Source organism: Podarcis muralis, chromosome 2, assembly GCF_964188315.1.
Source record: "Podarcis muralis chromosome 2, rPodMur119.hap1.1, whole genome shotgun sequence".
Lineage (NCBI taxonomy): Eukaryota > Metazoa > Chordata > Lepidosauria > Squamata > Lacertidae > Podarcis > Podarcis muralis.
In genome coordinates, this window is record NC_135656.1 from 50,306,115 (window position 1) to 50,328,119 (window position 22,005).

Consider the following 22,005-nt stretch of genomic DNA (forward strand, 5'->3'; position numbering starts at 1 on the left):
TCGCCTGCCTGTCTCCCTTCTCCTCCTCCCTTGGCTGGCATAGGCGTGCCCTGCTGATAGAAAGCCCTGCCAGGCAGGAGAGGAATCAGGGGAACACCCTGCTTTTCATGCCTTCTGCTGTGAAGGAGGAACGAGTTCAGAGGAATGAGTATGCCAATATGCAAAAGGTGGTGCCCTGCACTGCCAGCTCATACACTTTAATCTTGATTTCCATCGTTTTGTGGGCTTGTAGAAACCTGAAGTTCCACGTGAAATTAAGAGCTTCAGATTCCATTTTAAAAATGCTTTTGGTTCTCACAGATGCAGAGAAAAAGGATTAAAAGTGGGATTAAAAGCAAGTGACCTAAATGCTCAGAACACAAAATGCATTTAAAAAAAAAATCCTTTATCCATTTTATTCTTAAAGATAATCATCTGAATTTTTAAAAAGCCATTTCATTTATACAGACAGACAAACAGAGAGGGAGAGAGGAAAGATGGCTAGGAGATAAGACTGTAGACCTTTTGCTTGGAGCGGTGGCAGAATGAAGTGAGGTATTGTGGGACACATCACCCTTCCCCAACGTGGTGCCCATGCTGGCTGAGGCTGATGAGATTTGTAGTCCAAAACTCCAGGACGGCAAGAGAGGAAGGCTGGAATACATTGAAAATGGTAGAGCAGGTTAATATAGTAAAAGGAAGAGGGCTAGTCTTTATTTCCATTTTTAAATTTTAGATTCTATGGGGTGGTTTTTAATATATATATTGGGAGAGATTCTCCAACATCAGTTTAGTCAGGTGGGGAGAAACGGCATTGCATCCTGCCCCTTTTGTGCCCCCCCCCCCCGTTTGCAAATGTCTCCCCCTGTGCTCTGCTTCTCGTTCCTAAGCCCCATCTGGCAGCATGCATTCTCATTCATGCGCACAAGGCAGGCCTGGCAAAATAAGCTTGTGGCGATTCAGCATTTGCATGGTTTCCCTGAAATGCTGATTCAGCCCATGTGGAGGAAAGGGGGGAAAGGTGGTGAGAAACATGCCATTCTGCGGGATCGTCATTCCTCTGCTTTGTCTTTGTGCTGCGATGGGTGAAGGGCAGGCAGATGAACCTCTCCAGGGCAAATGCTCGCCTCTTGAGCAGAGGGGCAGGGCATGCGACACACATACCAGCTCCACAGGCATGTCTTTCCTAATCAAGAACAGCTTGTTGCATTATCCGCCCCCTGACCACCCCTTGACGTTGCCTCTAAGATGGTTTGCTGCTTAAATTTAACCGAAGGCGGGTTTGAGATCACATGGGCCATCTGCAGAGAGTAGGTAGCATCACAAATGTGCAGTTTTCATTTGTGTTGCAAAGGGCTCTGTTTTGAGGTGGGGTTTGGTCACATACCAACAAATTCAGGCAGTGCAATTCTAGTTGATTGGGAGGTCTTGCACAAACGATCCTCCTTCCCGAAAGATCAGGCTTCTTGCAATAAGGGAGATGGCAGAGAAGTGTGCTAATTTCCCCTAATTTCCAGAATGAATGACAAGTAGTTAGCTTCATCTGCTCCTCTGCAAGTAAGTCAGGATGGATGCTCAATAACATGAGTTTGAGAGTGCTCAGAATATCCAGACATTTTGTCTTAGGACAGCATTTATATTGCTGAACATCACACTTTCAAAACACTCCAAACCAGAATATTTTGCTGCTAGGAAAATACTATTCCCGTCCACCCTTCCCCAACCTAGTGCAATCAGTTACAATTGGGAGTGCTGCAGGGAATGTGACCGAACAAGTATCACAAGCACCTATTGGACTGTGCCTGTACCATCACTGCCTTTGCTTATTTTTAAAGAACTGCTTGAAGGCCACACAACCCTTGGCTGTATCATGCATACACTGATGTGCTCACATAGTGCAAGGTTCTTGTTTCCTGGTAAGAATGAGCATGGCTATCCCTACCTTCACAGAAATGGTGGACCAGTTTTGCCTAGCTGCTTTCTGACTCACCCATTTTGTGGAGATGGGATATTGTGCTATTGGCAGCAGATCTGGGTTAATAGTTAGTATGGATAGCACTTAAAGATTCTGGATCTGATTGAGCAAGCGGTCTGATTCTATCAGAAATATATTTCCCAGTGTTCAAAGGCACCCCCCCTCCCAATGTAAATGTGCAGAGGAATGCAGCTTCAGTTACACTTGCATCCTATTCATTTCAGCTAGCATATCTCATTGATTTCAGTTGGTGTTTAAGGATTATAATCTTTCTCTGGATTGAGAGAAATCTGTTTCTGGTGGTGGTGGTGGTGGTTTTGATTATCTTAAAATCTCTATAACTGACCCTGAATCTTTCTTACAATGAAGACTATTACTAGTCCAAACCCACTCAACAAACTGCTAGCTGAGAACGTACAAAGAGGAAAAAACTTCTTCCACAAAATCATGGAGAAGGTAAGATGATGATTCATTTCATTTCAATACCACTTTATATTTTTAAGAAAAATCTCAAAGTGGTTCACAGCACATTAAAACATCAATAAAACAATCCAGAAACACATTGCTGAAGAAAGTCAAATATAAAGTATACAGGCAAAGCAACACAATTAACAGAAGCTAAAATATTATCTTAAAGATATCAAAATAAAACATTACAAAGGTCAACTACAGAATATATATTTAACACAAAGTTAACAAAAAATAGTAGACATTTCAAAAGAGAGCATATCTGTGTGCAATGGCAGGTTCCATGCATGTATGCGTCCTGAAGAAAGCAGACATCCTTCTTTGCAACATGCAAACATCCCCTGATATTCATTTGGGGGGCTGGGAGTTGCAGCATTCCTGCACTTGCTGCAGGAAATGGGGACACGAGAGAGAGCTCAACCAAGGCTAATTGCCACAATGTGCCCTTCCTCTATTGGCATTTACAATCAGTAGCGGCAAAGACCTCTAGCACAATTGCAGCATGTTAACTTCCCATTGGACACTGGTACAGATTGCTGCAGAGAGTGACCTTTGTGTATTGCGCCAAGCATTTCTCGTTCCTCTTGATAAGTGCTGACGGTGTAATGCATATCTCCCCCCCCCCCCCGCTGCTTCATGAGGTTGGCCATGCATAAAGTGGATTTATGCAATGAACGTTGGTCCTTGGGGGTGGATGGATCACTGCGCCACCAACCTCAGTCTCCATTCAGCCAGTCCCCACCTGCATGACTTCTTTCTTACAGCCTTTCCACGGGGTGGTCCTGGCTGCCCAACTCCTCCTCCTTAGGCTGTTTTGCCCTTATAGGGCAGGGAGGAAGAGAGTGCTAAGCTTCGCCTGTCATCTGTGCCGGCTCCACCTCCTGTTGTCCTCCCTGCCCTACCATGCCCAATGGGCAGCAGATACCACTAAATTAATGTGCATCCTCCGTAGAAGACTCTCCACAATAATGTTGGCTATGGTTCTTTCCTTGACACGGGGGCCATGCTCCATTGTTTGAAGCTGCTATTGCATCCATACTTGGCTGCCTTCTCTGTGGGCCTTTCCACACTTCACTATTTATAGTGGAATAGTTGCTGAAGGGATTTTTTTATTTTTATTTTTTAGCGGGGGATGACATGTTGCCACAAGATGCCCACATCCTTCAGCTAGTATTCTGGAATAATGTTTCCAAACCCCACTTTTTCTGCTACTGCAAAAAACAACAAAAAAAAACAACCAATGTTTGTGAAAGATTTAGAAAGGATCCTCAATATTTTCATTTGGGTGGCATGTGTCATCCTGCATCATCTTGCCTTTTGTGTGGAGGGAGTCGCTTGGAAGATGCCTGTTTTGCATCACTTCCCTCTGGCTGGTATGAGCTGCTAGGGTGTGAGCTCAGTTCAGAGAGAGCTATGGCACTGAGTCAAGTATTGCCCGTGACAAGAAAGCTTAGCTGCAGACAAAATCCCACCTCAGTAACCAGGTTAGCCATATCTCAGGCAGACATGTAGTAGCTCTTCTAATCTATTCTCCCACTAGATTAGAATTTCGGAATACTAGGCATTATATATCCCGCCCCCCCCCCCAAAAAAGCCACGAAGGGGCTCATAACTCTGGCATTTGCTGGCACAAGGGCATGTTAAGAATGTGATGACAACTAGATAACTTTTCTCACTTTAGGCACAACCCACCATTAGTGTGGAAAGGAAGACCCCCACACTCACTCTTATAACAACAATGTGAGCAGCGGTGCGCTCAGATTCACTCTTAAAAATGTTAGCTCAAACAGCAACTATGCCACTATGAATGCCAAGTGTGCAAGGCCCGTGTGTTGCCAAGAAGGACCACACCAGCCACCTCAGCGCTTCTGCAGCTACAACTGTTGCTCTTAGTATCTCTACCAAATAGAAAAACAAGAGAGTTCCAGATACAGGAAGAAAGCCTTGCCGTAGTGCTGAGCACTGGCATATACATCAGCTTGCGCGAGGCAGAAAGCTGTTTGGAAGGAACACTAGGAAGTGGAGCTAGTCCTGGAGGCTGCAGAGGGCGAAGGCCTGTGTCTGCTTTTGCGCCTGTTTACTCTGATAACCACGGGTGCAATTCCATCTGTGCCGAGTGCATAGCCTTCTGAGCTGTGTAGATACCAAGTTGTCACTGGAAGGTTTTGGCCTCTTTGGGGGAACTATGACACGGAGCAGAATCAAATATCACACTTGAAGGGTCATTCCGGATATTTTTCATGCTCGTACCCAAATGGAACCCAAATTTAGCTGCACACAGCTAAATGGAGTTTGGGTGGAGTTTGGGTTCCATTTTAGTACCAGCGGACAGCAGTGCACCCCATTTGCCGATCAGTGGCCTGTGTGACTAATGCAGCTGTTTTTGTTGTGCATTAAACCATCCCTAATGACAGAGCCTGGACGAAGTGTGGGGGCAGCAATGTTTGGTGACTAGAGAGGCATGTATCCAATGCTTCACTTGGACTGGCCTCTTCCTCAGCATCATCATATCCTTGCAGACAAAAGAGCCAGACTGAGGAGGGATGACGTGTGCCTCTGACGGACAGAGAAAGAACAAGAGACAGAGATGGTTGGTGCACTTCTAACTGGGAGCTCATAGAATCATCCTGCTGCCCCAGCAAGAACTTCAAGCGGTGCAGTCAGCAAATGTACACTTTTCCTGGCATTGACTCATTCCTCTCCCTCCTGGCAGCTGATGAGGGTTTGACTCACCAAAGCGACTCAGTTTCTGAGGCTAGTCGTGGCTTGCTCTTCCTTTCGCTTTCCCCCTTGCCCGTCCCCCACCCCCCTGTCAGATTCTGCCCTTGGTCGGTGTCCCACTGCCTCATTCCCAGGCGGATTCCTTGCGCTTTGCTTGCTCCGCTGAGCAGCCTCTCTCTCAGGCCCAAGAGGGCAAAGGGGGACAAGTGGAGATTAATGGTAAGCTGCTTGCTGCAGCCAGTTAGGGAAATGCTGAGGAGATTGTTTGACCATCATCGCTCCCAGCTGCCGGCCAAGTCACATGACACCAGGCCTTACCAGAGAGCTGAAGGTGGGATTAGATACGTCAGTGTCAGATCAGAGATGTGGGGATTGACGAGAGCCAGAAATGAATGCTTCCATCAACGGGGCTCTTCTGCCTCAGCCTTCCTGCCAAGGAGTTTTTTGGCCCTGCCTAATGCAGCACACAAACATCCCCGTTCACAAGTCAAGGACACAAACTATGGTGAAATCACAAAGACTTCAAAGTGCAGAGACCCTCAAAAAACAGTGGCAGCTAAGCCTGGGGCCATTGCACTGCAGTTTGGTTTGCTTTGCTTTGAGCGGTGCAGGAAGCAAAGTTACTGGTGCTGAGACCCTGGAAGCTGAAGCAGTACATTTTTGTGAATAAAACATGGCTGGCAAAGCTGTTCCCGCTGCTAATCACTTCATAAAGGGAGGCTTTCCAAAGCTTTCCATTGGATGAATTGTCCTGGCATTTCTTTCTCATAAGAACACAGGAAGCTGCTTCTTATCATTGGGTCTATATAACTCAATATTGTTGACAGTGTTTGGCAGTGGCTCTCCAGGGTTTCCCCGACTTGGAATTACCAAGGGATTAAACCCATTGCCTTCCGTGTGCTCTGCTTCTGAGCAACAGCCTTTCCTTGTCCATCTTTCACTTGGGTTTTCCTTTCTTTAAAAAAATCATTTATTAGAATTAATTTCTTTTACTTCCATGGAAACGAACTCCAGGCTGATGGCCCTATTATTCAGTTGCAGTGAAAACCAATAAAAGAGAGGAGGAAGCAGATGTTGTTTTTGTAAATGCAGGCTCAGCAAGATAAAGATTGCTTCCAAGTAGGGCCCTCCTAGTGGCCACCATGTGCTGATGAATGTTAAAAAAAGAGAGAAAAGAATAGGGGGAGCAACACACTGTTCCCTGCTGGCAAAGGTTTTTGCTTTTACACTATTGCCAGATGAGAGATTTTGGGTAATATTGTCTTTGAATCTTTTGATGTATTTTAATTTGGTATTGGTTTTTCTTTTCTTTCAGAAATTGTAAGTTGCTTTGAGACTATATATATATATCTATATATCACAATAATTAAACAGGCAGCACATTCCTTTTCTTTCTTATAATATCTTTCATATAACATGCCCTCTCCACGCCAGTGGAACATGATGGGATCCAGCCAGGCTCCCTCAGGTTGACCTCTTCTTCCCTGCTTCTTACCCTCTGCCAAGTTCTGCTTCTTTGAAGTGCAGGTCTACATCCACATGCCCAGGCATATTTTCTTCTTCTTCTTCTTCTTCTTCTTCTTCTTCTTCTTCTTCTTCTTCTTCTTCTTCTTCTTCTTCTTCTTTTTAAGGCAGAACCATAAAATTTTGAAATATTTAGCTACATACCCCCTCAACATCTAATGCCACTGCTTGTTCAAGATGGAGCCTCATTCACTAGATGAATTCTGCCTCCAGAGGTTGCTTGCTGTAATCCAGTCTTCCTCAACTTGGTGCCCTTCAGATACTGTTGGGCTACAACTCCCATTAGCCCCAGCCAGCACAGCCAATAGCCAAGGATGATAGGAGTTGTAGTCCAGCTGGCTGCTCCTGCTTCACAGAGTTGTCCATGTGATCTAGAGGAGAGGGAGGAGGATGCAAAGAGGTATGGCTGCTCCTGAATTGCTGAATTGCCCAAACACCTCTGCCCTCCCTGGCTTATCTCACAGATCCCTACTCTTGCCTGCAAAAAAGAAGGATGACAGAGGCCTCTCTTTAAGCAAGCACTGCCCAGATTGGTGGCTTCTGTTTCCCAAACGAATGCAGCTTCTCATTCTTCCTTTCCTGGCAGACCTGCTACCTCGGCGGTGATTCAGTTTCATCTCTAAAAGAAACAGCAGGATGGCTTGGGGTTGGCAGGTGTGGCCTCCATCTGCAATCTTGGGCATGACTCATCCTGCCGAACTGGCAAAGGGTGACGAACGTGAATGCCCCTTGCCAGGTGGCACATTCGGAGAAGGGGGTGTGTGCGCTCCCGGTGGGATCACAGCCACAGTGTGGCAGGAAGAACACTGAATGGCGCACTGCAAACCTGCTTCCTCATGCAGGCCTCCCCCCAGCCCTGCTTCTCTGCTCTGTTTGTGTGTGGTGTGCTTTTGCAGCCTCAGCATGTTGGAGCATCCGTGTGTCAAGGAACAAAGAGGGGAGAAAGAACATGAAAGAGCAGGGCAGGCCCAGCAGAGTGAAAGAGAGAGATTTGCAGAGCCAGAGGCAACCTTCTCTCCTAGATAGAAGAGATGGCTGAGAAGCTAGAGAGGGTTTCCGTCTGAGCCACAGAGAGGGCAGCACAGTGAAAGCATATTGATTGGGGATAATGAGAAGATTGAGGAAGCAGATCGTAAGCTAACAGGATATTAAAAGAGACCGGGGCGAAAGCCTATTCAAAACCCCCACGCCTTTTCTTGAAAGAGCATGAGCGCATCATATATAGCCTGAGGGTGTAGCCGGGATCAGCAAAAATGGACAAAGGGTAAATACATGGATTTAAAGCCTCGGGTGGCTATTATAGAAGGGGGGCAAGAAAGGACACAAACTTGTATCATTGTATAATAGATGCAATGCTTTGCTTCCCATGGTTGGGTCCCAAATTTGGGCCTAGAATTGAAACATTTCCTCCCATTGTTTCCAATCTGTGGTGGAACTGTTAAGCATTACAGTATTTAGAGGCTGGACATATATGGCAAACTCGGAGATCACACGAATTTCTGGGATGCAAAACCAAAGAAACAAACAAGTGCTTTCCGTTTGTAAGGAGACTGTGACAAATGAAGCCAATGTTCTCCAAACTTTCAGCCCCGCACAGCAGCCCCTGATGGAAAGAACTTGTTCACACACTTGTATGCGTGAACTGCTCTCCCAAACTGCATCTAACAAACCTAACAGGGTACATAAGCCCCATTTCCCAGGGCTAAATCCAAATTCTAGCTCTTGAGGATTAGGGGATGAGCTATGTGTGGGTGGCAGATTATAATACGGCATTTCCCGTGCCGCTGCTGCCTCCATACCAGCTGATGCAAACATGTTATCAGATGCATCCACAAGGGGAGAGACTCTTTCAAGCCTGTTTGTTTATTCCTTTTTGGGAAGATCTTTTCTGGGTCTCCAGTGCTCACTGGAATGCTGATCACTTTTACCTGTTCCAGGAAACAAATGTATTTGATGCTGTTGCAAAATGCTGCCCACCTTGCTGAGGGCCCAAATTTCACAACTGTGCAGAAACTCTTGTTTTGCGACCCTCGTGGCAAGTGGCTCTCTCCAGCTTTGGTCCTGCCACCAACAGGGTTTCCAGTATCTGGGAAAGCCTCCTTGCAAAGAAGTACAGCCAGTGCTTTTTAAAAAAATGTTTAGGGCTACTCATATTGTTTCAGGAAGTGTGCTTTTCTCCCCTAACCTTACCCCCTGTCCTAAAGGAGATCCATATTGTATGCTATTTCCCACCTCCCACTGAGCTCCGCTTGCAGTTATTAATATTTTTGAGTACCCTGAGACTGTGCAGGAAGGGTTCCACCAACACCACGGTCCCTAAAATTTGAACGGGATCCCAGAATGCAAGCGATAGTAGAAATTCCCCACCTCCCACTGGGCTAGGCTTGTGGTATTTTCCAGGGCCATAAGACTGTGTAAGCACAGGAGGAGTGCCACCATTTTCTGCAGTCCGTCAGATTTGATTGCACTGCCTGAGAAACCAAATATCCGTCCTCCAAGGAAACACAAACACCTGGCACTGTAAGTGGAGCTCAGTTTGAGGTGTGTGAAGGGAAGCGTTGCTGGGCGTTTCTAGTTGAAACATACCATCTGCCGACATGAAAGGGCATTATTAACCCTCCCTGTGCAGCCCTTCCTCGCCTGGCTGCTGATCCTTTCAAAGGAGATGATTAAACCCCCATTCCAGTTATTAGCTAGCTATTAATAGCTACCTGACTGCAACACAGCAACAATGGCCCTGGAAGGATTCCAGGCCAACAAGGAGCCTTATTATTTCTTTGGTGTCTCAGCATCAGCAGGAGTGCTGGGCAGAAATAACCTCTGGGGGCTAGGAGGGAAGGCTGTGCTGATTGACTGGGTGGGGAGGGGCAGTAAACAGGCAATGTCTTCCTCTGCCCCACAAATCAAACTTCAGCCTGGCCAACGCTAGCGAAGAAAGGTTGCGGCCATATCTGCCCCTTGAAAAGCTTTGAAGCAGAGAGAGAGAGTACAGCAGCCACTCCCTCCCTACCCACCCATCAACATCGTAATTTATTACTTATACCCCGCCCATCTGACTGGGTTGCTGCAGCCACTCTAGGCAGCTTCCAACATATTAAAAACACAGCAAAATATCAAACGTTAAAAACTTCCTGATACAGGGCTGCCTTCAGATGTCTTCTAAAAGCCATGTTGTTGTTTATCTCTTTGACATCTGGTGGGAGGGCGTTCCACAGGGCTTGTGCCACTACCGAGAAGGCCCACTGCCTGGTTCCCTGTAACCTCACTTCTCACAGTGAGGGAACTGCTAGAAGGCCCTCGAAGCTGGACCTCAGTGTCCGGGCCGAACGATGGACGGGGGGGGGGGGGAGGGGGAGACGCTCCTTCAGGTATATTGGGCCGAAGTCATTTAGGGCTTCAAAGGTCAGCACCAACACTTTGAATTGTGCTCGGAAATGTACTGGGAGCCAATGTAGGTCTTTCAGGACCGGTGTTATGTGGTCTTGGCAGCCACTCCCCGTCACCAGTCTAGCTGCCGCATTCTGGATTAGTTGTAGTTTCCGAGTCACCTTCAAAGGTAGCACCATGTAGAGCGCACTTTCCCACTTGCCCACCTACCTTTGACTACCTTCTGACCAGGAAACCCAAGCTGGCATGACTTGCAGGATTTATTTATTTGGACTGACTATTGCGTTTTGCTTTCCTCTTAGCAGAATATTTGTGTGGGGGCGGGCTGTGTTTAATGAAGCAGGAAGCAAAAGAGTTAGTGGGATATCCATTATTGGGTTTAAATTGTAACCTGCCCTGGGACCTTAGAGTGATGGGGCACATATATATAATAATAATAATTCCCAGAAGCCTGTTCCATGGCTTCTGCTCCATCTTGCTTGAAGTCAACCCCCCCCCCCCCAATTTCTGTGAAGATGCACAGAGACCCACCCCCTGGAACCTGGATGAAACAGGTGCAACTCTACAATCTGTATAGGAGGGAGAAGGGGAAGCAGCTTGGAGTGAGGCCTTGTTGAGCCTGATTTTGTTTTAGAGAGATCCTGCCTCGGTGAATATATGTGGATCCTGGGAATTCCTGTGGGCCTGACTCACCCTTTCCCACAGGTGCCTCTCCTTCTCCCGCCCTCCCACACACTGGCTTAGTTTCTGCTCTACTTGCCCCACCCTCAGGGACTGTCACTTTGGAGACAGTCACACAGCGAGGCAGGGAGTGGGTAGGAATGCCCTGACGGGCTACCAGACAAGGGTGCATTGTGGGATTGGTGCTGCTCACGCATGCCACTCTTTTTTTTTTTTTTTTTTGCAGTGTCCACATGACATTTGTCGGCCAGTCCTTACCCCCCCCCCCAATTAAATCCAAATTCACCCTTTGTACTGAAAATCCAATACAGTGGTACCTTGGTTCTCGAATGTAATCCATTCCAGAAGTCAAAAATTTCGAAAACCAAGGCCCAGCTTCCGATTGGTGCAGGCGCCCCAGAAACAATAGCTGACAGGTGCATCGGACGTTCGGCTTCCGAAAAATGTTTGAAAACCGGAACCCTTACTTCCAGGTTTTCAGCATTCGGGAGCTGAAATGTTTGAGTGCCAAGGTGTTCGAGAACCAAGGTACCACTGTAAATATATTTTAACAATTCTACCAGTGACCTGTTTGTGATATTAAGCCTCTGTCTGGGAGAATCCAAAGGGAACATTGGTGAAGTGTGACTAGAGGCAATGGTCAAGCAGGCCTTATAAGGTGAGGCATACTTTATGGACAGTGCTAGGGCAAAAACAGGCAGCCACATGCATGGAGTGTAAAGCTGCAGTCTCCTTCTAGCTCGCCAAGCTAGTCAGTCAAGTTGATCTGGCTGCTTACAGTATTATGAATGGGGTGCTCACCACCCGACTCCTCTAAGAGGACAACAGCTCTCAGGTGACACATGAAGGCGTGTGCAGTATTTTAATAAAGTAGCAGGTTGCCACTTCGAATTCATATCCCATCAAGCCATTGGACCATAGTGGTTAGGGTGTTGGACTTGGACCTGGGAGACCAGAGTTCAAATCGCCACTCAGCCATGAAGTTCACTGGGTGACTTTGAGCTAGCCTACCTCACAGGATAAAATGGGGAAGGGAATAAGTTTGTATACTACCTTGAGCTCCTTGGAGGACTGGTGGAGTATTAGAGATTGATAGACAGATAGACAGACAGACAGACAGACAGACAGACAGACAGATGATAGATAGATACAGTGGTACCTCTGGTTACTTACTTAATTCATTCTGAGGTCCGTTCTTAACCTGAAGCTGTTCTTAACCTGAAGCACCACTTCAGCTAATGGGGCCTCCTACGCGCCGCCGGAGCACGATTTCTGTTCTCATCCTGAAGCAAAGTTCTTAACCCAAGGTATTATTTCTGGGTAAGCGGAGTCTGTACCTGAAGTGTCTGTAACCCGAAGCGTATGTAACCCGAGGTACCACTGTAGAATGGAACACAGTTGTGCTTGTTCCCAAAACCAATTCCCAAGACAGTTCTTCTTTCAAAACGTTGGTGTGAAGCTCCCCACAATGATGCATCTGGATAGGTTGCATTGTACAGTCATACTTACAGAACTGTATGTTTTACAAATACCCTTATCTTTCAGAACTTGTCACAGTATGGCTTGAGATCAAGTTTCAGCAAAGTGTTTTGAAGGCAATGAAATATTTCTCTCTCCTTCCCACCATACACCTTTCCTCGTGCTCTAGGGTGAGGGTAGTCAACTTGATGCCCTCCAGATGTTGTTGGATTCCATCAGACCCAGACAGCATGACCAATGGTCAGGGATAATAGAAACTGTGGTCCAACAATATCTGGAGGGCACCATGTTGCGTCCCCTTTGTTCTAGGGCAGTAGTAGGAAACATGGCTGTCCAGACATTGCTGGCCTACACTCCCATTGTCCTTGACCATTGACCATGTTGTCGGGGTCTAATGGAGTTGAGCAAGATCCTACATGCCACCGGTTCACCATCAGTGCTCCCAAGCAAATAGCTATGCAGCTATGGAGAGTTCTCTGGGCTATATTTATAAGTCGCTAGAAATGCTGAGCCCTTTTCTTGACTTTAGAATGTAAGAAAACCCCTGCTTGATCCTGGTTCTTCTCCCCAATAACAGGAATGTTTGAACAGAGAAAGAAGACATGACATTCATTTCATCAAAACTGAGGTGACAGGAAATGCTGTAAGGCTGTTGTAGTCACAGATAGGAATGTAGGCCTGTTTCAATGGCTCTTCAGTGGATCATTGGGAAAAGGCCATATGACTATGGTATGAAGCAATATCACAAGTGGCCTGAAGATTGGTACGGGAAATACAAGGAGTCAAAACATGGCCACAGGCAACCTGTACTTTGCTGTACCTCAACCTTTTGAGCCAGTTCCTCTTTGTACACAGTTCTGGGATAAATCTCACGGGGGACTGCTAAGGGGCAAAGAACTCTTATTACAGCTCTGGACACACCTCTGTGTCACTGATGACTGAGAGGAGATTATCGTGCTCATTGTGAGGCCTACAGATTTATGGGAGATTTCTGGAGAAGCCACAGGTCCCTCCCAATAACAGCAAATCCAGATAAAAACATTCAGGCTCTAATGGGGCACTGGAGGAAGATGAGTGTTTCCTCAACCCCACAGTTTCTTTTGGACTTTGTGCTGGGAACGTTGTGTCTGCACAATGTCATCCCCAATCAAAATGCTATCCCATCTCATTTTCCACCCCACTTAATCCAGATTTACCATTTCCATGGGAAACCTGCTAAATAGAAGGCCAAAATGCAACATGGGAAACAGCAAATCCAGATTAAATGGAGGGGAAATCTGGGAAGGCACTTTGGTGAGATGGGCACTGTGCGGACGTTGCACAAAACAGGCGGACGTCAGCAGCAGAAAACCTGCAAGGAAACTGCTGTGTGGGTGTGCCCGAGGCCAGCACAAAATGCTTGGGATCCAGTTGGAATCTGAAACAAATCGAGGAGCTTGGCAGTCTGTTTGAAATGAAGTGGGAGGGAGGCAGAATGAAGCAGAGATGGTTGGAACTGAAGGACTTAGGAAATGAAGCTTCGTTTGCATTTTGGAAGCTGCTTTTTCCCGCCCTGCCTTGCTGATGCTTAATTTTCAGCCACCCCTGAAGCATTTTTCTTTAACATTTCTTGAAGCATTTTCTGTAACAAAAGGATGTGTGTGTATTTAGGGTGGTGTGGCTGAGAACAAACCAGCACTATAATTCGTGGGCCTACCTGTCACTGGAATAATGCTTGACCTCGCCCCAGCGGTCCTGAAGTCTAGCTCTGATCACCAGTCCTATTTCTTTCATGTCCCGTGCCTCTTCCAATTAAATAATTTGGGAGGAGCTTTTGTATTGCCTGAGATTAAATAGGTGTGTGTATGCGTGTGTGTGTGTGTGTGTGCGTATGCATAAGATGCAGGCTGTCATTTTGTTGATGATGATGTCACATGTGGACACTGCCAAGCCCCTGCATGCGCATGGAGCAGTTATCGTACAATAAACTCACACCTGGAAGTACCGTAGATTGACAGAAAAAAAATATTTCATTGAGAAAAGGACTAACAGGTGCTCCCTTAAGCATAGGGTGGCTCCACCAGTGGGAAGAGTGGAGGAGCTCTACAATGGCACATTCCAAAAAGACCTGCCTACAAGATGGGATGTGTGCCATGGCTTTGCTCGTTGGTCTTAAGTTGTGAATGAGTATATAATGGAAAACATGTGAGGGATAGTTCACCCTGCCCACTCTGTCACATCTGTGTCACTGAGCCTTCATCTGGCTGCCAGCCTTCATTGATTGGAGGAGAAAGTCTGTAGTGGGGAGCCTCGCTGTGCAATTCAGGACCAGGCACAATCAGATTTCTAAACCATGTGGTGGGGGGGCGGGGCACAAGCAGACAGCACACTCTCTGCTGCAGACCTTCACTCCTCACCATGTGAAAGGAGGCAGAACCAGGGGGCGGGGCGGGGGGGGGGCGGGGAGAGAAAGGCAGGGCTAGATACAATAGTAAGCAGGCCCCTGCTTTCTGCTGATGACATGGGCCCTTAAATCCCTGAATTAACTGTCAGGTAATGACCGTCAGAGAAAATGAATCAATTGCAGGGGTTTTGTATACAAGATTTTTTCCCCCTTGTTGAAGGAAGTCTGAGATAATTCTTCATGTGCATACAGTATACAGGCCACATCATTCGGCAGCTCATGAAATAAATGACATCAACCCAAGGTATACCATGAACACCCAGCTGGCAACTAGTTTGGGTGAAAACAGCTTTATTTATTAATATAGCATATTTGCAAACATGGCACTTTACAAATAACAGGTATGACAGGAGCCTGCAAAATTGAAATACATACCATGCTAATTTTATAGGAAATGAGTTGCCAGAACCCACTCTGTTCTCTTGTCATGGCAATGGCACCTACTTGAGAGGTGCCAGAACTGAGTTCCGGCAAGTTCCGGCTGAAAAGAACTCCGAATACATATATAATAAATACAATAAATAAATAAATATGTACCTAGCATTTTTGGCACCACAAGATTCTTTTGCTAATTTTGCTGCAGACTAACTAGGCTCCTCCTCTGTCCTTCTGGCCGAACACTGAAATGGCAAAGGAGGCTATAAAGCCTGCCTCTTGCTCTATTTATGAACACTCTGATATTATATATACAAAGCTTCTGTATTTTGCTTAATCTAAATCCCTGCGGAGCTTGGCAGCAGAGGAATATATAAGTCCATGGAAACAGTTGGTATTAAATCTCATCTCTGGTATAATCTGTGGCTCTGGGGGCTTTGGTGATATTCCCAGATGTTGCTTTGGGTTGACAGGGTTCATATCCTAGCCTAGCCCCATTCAACCAGCCCTGGGAGTCCTGTTCAGGGAACACGCCTGGAGCATTCTGGTTCCTAAAGGAGGGGAAAGAATTGTCTGTTCTTTTCTGCACAGTGGAGGATTTGCAGCTCCAATGAACTGGGGCTACACTGGGTCTAAAGAGAGACTATGCATTCATGAGCTGGGGAAATGCTGGAAACTAACTGGAGGGTTGGGAGGCAGGCAGGAGGACATGGGGTGGGGCCAACCAGAACTCGCTCTCCCAGGCTTGTCTAGCTTTGTTCTTTTCACCTGCGGTGTGTTGCATTCATTCGCCAGCCCTGCAGACACCTCACCTGGGTGTGTCCCACTTGCGCTGTACAAAGTTGAGTCAGCAGCTGCCACTGGAACGCTGATATCTATTAACCCCCAGGATGCTGGCTTTTTGTTAGGGTTCTAGTCAAACACAGGGCCATGGCTTTGCAACCCCTCCAGAAACAACTCTCTGTTGTGGAGGGAGGGAGGGAGAGTGGGTGGGAATAGTCCTGGTCAGCCTCAGAAGGCTTCTAAGTAACGCACCAGAGTGGCAGACCTGTGCCTTCAAACGTGAGCCTGATCTAGTCACATGGGAACCCAGGACATGAGAAGCTGCCTTATACTGAGTCAGATTACTGGTCTACCGAGGTCAGAGTTGGTTAGACGTTAGAGATTGAACTTGGGACCTTTTGGATGCCAAGCAGGGACTTTGCCGAACTGATCTATGGCGCTCAATGTGAGCCTGTTCCAACTACGTTCAAAGCAGAGTGGAGGGTTGATGTGATTTATGGGAGTTGTAGCTTCCAAAATCTGGAGGACATCAGGTTGGGGAAGGCTGGCTGGCCAGAGACATACATAGAGAGATGTCTATATGGCCATGAAGGGCTGTGTCCCAAGGCTCTCTTGCCCTTCCCAAATTGGATGTAACCTGGCAAGGGCATTACTACTCAGGTGACCTGGGGAACCAGCCCAGCTGGTAATGCCAATGTCTCAGCGTTTCCTGGGAATGAGTCACAAGGAGCCGATCCTTGAAGCCCCGCCCCTGGTGGTTTCCCATGATCAAGTGAAAGGCCCAGGCATAATGCCTTTAATAGGATCAAACTGAAAATCACAAAGGAGTACACAAGCTTGAAAGCTAGATGTGATTTTTGTGCTGCCTACAATGGTTAATGTTACAATAAGCCTCCGATTAACCTCAGTGAGTAAACCTGTGTCTGGCAAGAGTAGCAAGAGAGGAAGTTGCCTTATAGTGGCTCATCCAGGTTTCAGGCAGGGAATTATTTCCCCAGCCCTACCTGGAGTCGTCAGGGATTGAACCAGGGGCCTTCTGCCTGCAAGGCAGCCTATGGTTGGGACTCACATGTAGGAATATTCATCCATACGAAAAAATAAATCCTGCCAGAGTGAAAGGAATATTCCTGTAACACGTACACTCGAGGGCTCAGGTATACTATACATTTGAATACTATGGAAGCAGGAGGTGGGAGCACATGGAAGCTACAAACAACTGAAGAAACAGGATTTGCAAAGTGTCACGGTGTGTTTGAGCAACAGGCAGTTAAGTGCAGGGGTGGAGTTACTGTTGCTCTCTGTCAGAACTTCCGTCACAAATCACACATAATAGGTGCCTGCGACACTTCCTGGGTACACCAATGCAATCCACTCCAGACTTGCAAAACTGTACATCGTGGAGACGCGTCACACAAAACCTTGTAATCTGACACCTCGCATCCTGCATTCTCCCTCTCACAAACTGGCCAAAACGTATGTGGTCTGTGAACTGTGCATGGCAAAGGAACACACAAGAAGCAGCCTCCCCGCACGAGAGTGTCTCTAGAGATCTACTGCCCTTCCAGTGCCAGCCTGCATTGCTCTTGTTCCAAGCACCAGAATCTGCCCACGTTTTGGTTCAGGGCAGGCCGGCAACGTCACCTGGTGTTCATGCGATGCCTCTGCAGAGGACGAAATAGCTAGATACCCCTCTCATCATTGACGTGGCCGGGGAAACTCAGCCAGATGGGCGGGGTATAAATAATAAATTATTATTAAATTATTATGCAGAGGCTATGTAACATGAGGACTCAAGCTGCAGTTCCCTTGAGTAATTACGCTGTGTATTCTTCCCATTATGAATACGTGTCTGTTTCATTCTCTTGCACGCGGCTCCTCTTTGCCTCATTTGCTGCACTTTGCTTTAGATGCTGATCCTCTTCTCCTTTACAGAGATTTCCCAGAACAGTGTACTCCCTGTGCTGTTCTCTCTGCCCACCCACTCTTTGGGTTTTAATTCCCATCCTCTTTCCTTCACTTTTGTTAATTCCCCCACTCCCTTTTCTTGATCTGTGTTTCTGCTTTCCAGTTTTGTCCAGATTTTCTTTTTCTTGCTGGGTTCTTTTTAACCCCGAGACTAGAAATGATTACATTTCTCCTTGGCTTTTCCAAATAAGTCAGTGAATTTATAAACAGGCGCTCAAACCTAAAGGCCGTTGTGGAGGCTTAGCTGCAATAATGTGTAACTGAAGAGACATGGCGCAGTCTCTGCAGCAAGGTGTCAGTTCTGAAGCAGCATGGGGAACCCCAGTCCTTTGGGGCAAATTAGGGCTGCCAAGGGCCTTACTTGACCCATGAAGCTATTCCCCGCACTCATCCATGCCAACCTTCCCACATCAGACACCAGGTTTCAAGCAGGTAAAGCTGCAGCTGCAAAGGAACAATCAGGAGTGCTAGAGAGAAGTCCCAATTGCTCCTCTGCAAGCAGGGCTTACCTTCAGGGCCTTACAATGCAAATCATGCTGGAATTGGCTCCTTAGTGGAGCCAATCTCTGTTGCAAGCAGGGCTTGCATACTTCCTTTACATCCCTTATTGAAATCCATACACAGGATGCAAAGGATTTCCCTTTGCAGCTGAGGCTCGATTCAAGTCACACTTGCGAAGGAAGAAAACAAAGAAATGGGAGCATACTCTTAAATTTGGGTTTCCAATCCTTTCACTGGAAGTTAAGTTAAAGGCATCATGTGATGGACAAGTGGGCTGTGCTAAGCCCCGCCTCCACTGTCAAAGTGGCTCACATGGGGAAGGGAGTTCAGGAGCTGGCTTAGATGTTTCCCATTATTGCAGTATACACACATATGCTACAGATATGTGTGCTTGTACCATAGGGCTGTGTGCATGCAGGCATGCATGTACGTAATGAGATTCCTTTGCCATCCCTTTTTCTCCTCCCCATCATCTCTGCCACTCTACCCTGCCTCCACCTTTACATAACAATGGCACTTTGGTATTCATATGACCTGAACTAGCCAATATGCTGAAGGGGCTTGAACTGGGTTTAGATATGGAAAGCCACAATCCAGATCCTCACTTACCTATGAAGCTCATTTGGGTGGCCTTAGGCAAGTCACTGTTTGCCACCCTAACAGACCTGTTAGGGTTACTGTGATGCATCTCAAAGCTTCTGGAAGAAAAGTTTGGAAGCAGCGAATAATACCTAATGTACTGTTTACATGGAATAAAGCTTTCCAGCCCCACTCATCACTTTTGTCTTCTCCCTAGTCAATCTTCATTCTCTCAGGGGACATTGCCTCGTTCTAAGGAGACTCTGTGCACTTTCCCATTGCTAGAATACACACTCCGTTTCTAGCAAATTCTGCAAGCATTGGCAATCTTTCTATAGCAAGGCAACCCCTGCCCCCTTCTGTTATGTGGGGATAGCACAGCTGGTGTATACTGTTTTAATGGCATCATTTTATAACAACCGGTGGTGTCGGGATTTCAAAGATTCCTGCAATCCCCTCTGAAGCCACTGAGTGCCACTGGTTTTCCATTCAAAACCTCTTCTGCAGGGATGATTTTAAAACAATCCCTATAGTATGCCTTATAACTGAGGAAACAGCTGGATGTGCTGCGATCCCCAAATAGTGTGGTGCTGCTCTATAGATTGATGATTTCTCCTGGGGGTTTTGCATTGAAATCTATTCAACTTTCCCCACTCAAATTGGCAAGGTCTGTTTTATAGTTGGGTCAGGTGAACCTGCCTGCTTCATTGAGTAGTGAGGTAGACAGGACACTCTGATTTTTAGATATTCAAGATGCTCATTCTTCTCTACCATCAGATTTGTCTTCAGCTGAAGGCTATGGGAAGTGAAGGTCACGTAGCTTAGGACCTTAGCCCCTTCTGATTTACTGTACCATCTGAAGTTTTTATTAAAGAAATCTGGAGGGCCTCAGTGAGATTTTCTGTTGGAAGTAATTTACAGCCTCCAGGGCTTCTCTTCTATTTGCCAGATGGGTTTAGCATTGCACGTGTAGTTGGCATCTGTAGCTCCCTCTGTTCACAAAACATGCCATGCCCAAGGAACATGCGGAAGAGGGTAAAGATTGCATCCACTTCCCCGGCCTGATGTATGTTTGATGGAACTTGTGAATAGACCCTGTGTGAATACAAACTCTGCATGTAGGCCAGGAATCCTACATAATCTGTCCCTCCAACTCCTCCAAAAGACACAGTGAGTTTTGCTTTTGGTTTTCCGGTGCATGCAACTCTCTGATGTGCTGCGAATTGATCATATAAGCTCACTAACTTAACTCTGCATAGTTTGTGAAAGCGTTTGAATGTTAGCGAAGTGAATGAGGATTAACCACCGTCCAACCGAGATGCACAATTGCCCGTAGTATGAAGGGAAGCACTTCCTGCTTCAAATGAGCAATGTGTGCTCTTTCCCCTAACTCTGGCCAGGCCTAATCTAGGCCAGTGATGAGTCTGCCATTGGGATCAAGGGGCTGCCTACTCAGCAGGGAAAGAGAGAGAGGCTGGTATTGTCTATCTTGGCTTTTGCAGCGGCCCACAAAGTGCCTTTTAAAACAAAAGACTCAATCTGCTGTGTCATGTGCGTGTTGCTATATTAGTCTCCCTTGACTTCAGTCAGCTCAGGTTTCTATTTGCAGCCTGTTCATTTTGCCGCTGTTCTGCAGTGAGGGTGCCTGACTCCATATAAAACAAACACAAAAAGCTCACAGAAGCTGCACAAGCTCAGAGATTTATTGACAGAGAGATGGTTGAATTGGTCATGATCAGTTTATCTCAATTTCTCATTTTCTCATTTTTCCAGTCTTAAACTCAGTTCCACATATTTCCGCATCAGGTTTTGATATTTTAAAGAGTTTTCGTGAAAATCCAGCATTTTAGTGCAAATTGTTCCGAATATTCACACATTGATATGAAAGCTTGCCTAATATACATATTTTGGCAAAGCAATTTCCCCTAATATAAAACATGTTTTTGTGTTATTTTCACGGTTACAGGAATTTTAGGCACACTTCACCCCAGCATGTTTTGTACACATTACTTGGCTGGAGAACTGCATTGCGAATTTTGGGAAAGTGCTAATTTCTACGGATGGCTGTGTTTCAGTTTGCATATTATTTCAGAAAGTGTGAATTAGAATTAGGCATGCTTGCCTTTCAGTGCAACCTGAATCAAATCCCCACTGTATAGATGTAGCAGTGCTCAGCTAGCACAGAAGGGGTACCACCAGTGGCGTAGCGTGGGGGGTGCAGGGGGGCCGGCCGCACCGGGCGCAACATCTGGGGTTAGGGCAAATCCACGGGTTAGGGGGCGCCTTGCCCCGGGTGCTAACAACCCACGCTATGCCACTGGGTACCACTCAGGGATTAAACCACGTCGTGTTTACAGTTGTTATGTGGTGGCATTCCTGGGTAGGATCTGGAGCTAGAGCAGTATTGCTCAGGGCAGAGCACTACTGTACCAAGCTCATCCAGAAGGAACTTTTAATTCACAAAATGTTTTGCAATCTATCAGGGCAGCATAAACTTTTCACTTGCCTGGTTTTAGGAAGGCAGAGTATATGGAGGATCATGATGGGACAACACTTTCGTTCAGCACATCTAAGGAGCAATGATGTTATTTCTCTACACCCCACCAGTGCAGAGCTGAGTGGGATAGAAGCCCAAACGCCCTTTCCTAGATGGTGCAATACAGGAAGCTCCTCCAGGGATCAGTGTTGTGAAGGGACAGGTTTCCTTTTTAAATAATTTTATTTATGCATTTTACATATCTTAATACATCAGTTATACAATTGTCATCGTTTATCTTACACACCTTGACTTCCACAAACATTCCTCCGTGGGGTCCTCCTTAGTCCTTGTTAACCGTATCTCCTTAATTATCACCCCTCTTCTACTTATTTTAACTACTGCTCATATATCTAACTCCACTTGGAAGCTCATCTGATTGTTATATATTTTTTAATATTTGCCAAAGTATTCCTGCTCTTCTTTTATATCCGACTCATCTTGATTTCTTATCTTTGCAGTCAACATTGCTAGCTCCACATATTCTATTAGCTTATTCTGTCAGAATGGCAAAAGGTACATGTTCCCAAGTTTGGGGGCTTGCTGGTCTGCGACACAAAGGCCATGATTCCTCCCCATTTTCCAGTTAGCCCCTAACCAAGCAAACAG

At 46.4% G+C, this 22,005-nt stretch overlaps 1 long non-coding RNA gene across 1 annotated transcript; it reads right to left on the reverse strand.

The window, feature by feature from the left end:
* Positions 1–381: 381 nt before the first annotated feature.
* On the reverse strand, positions 382–1,486 carry LOC144326961 (uncharacterized). Its single transcript, XR_013391881.1, has 2 exons — positions 1,367–1,486; positions 382–633 (listed from the first exon to the last, which is right to left on the reverse strand). It is a non-coding gene; the product is annotated as an uncharacterized LOC144326961 (long non-coding RNA).
* Between the last annotated feature and the right edge of the window lie 20,519 nt (positions 1,487–22,005).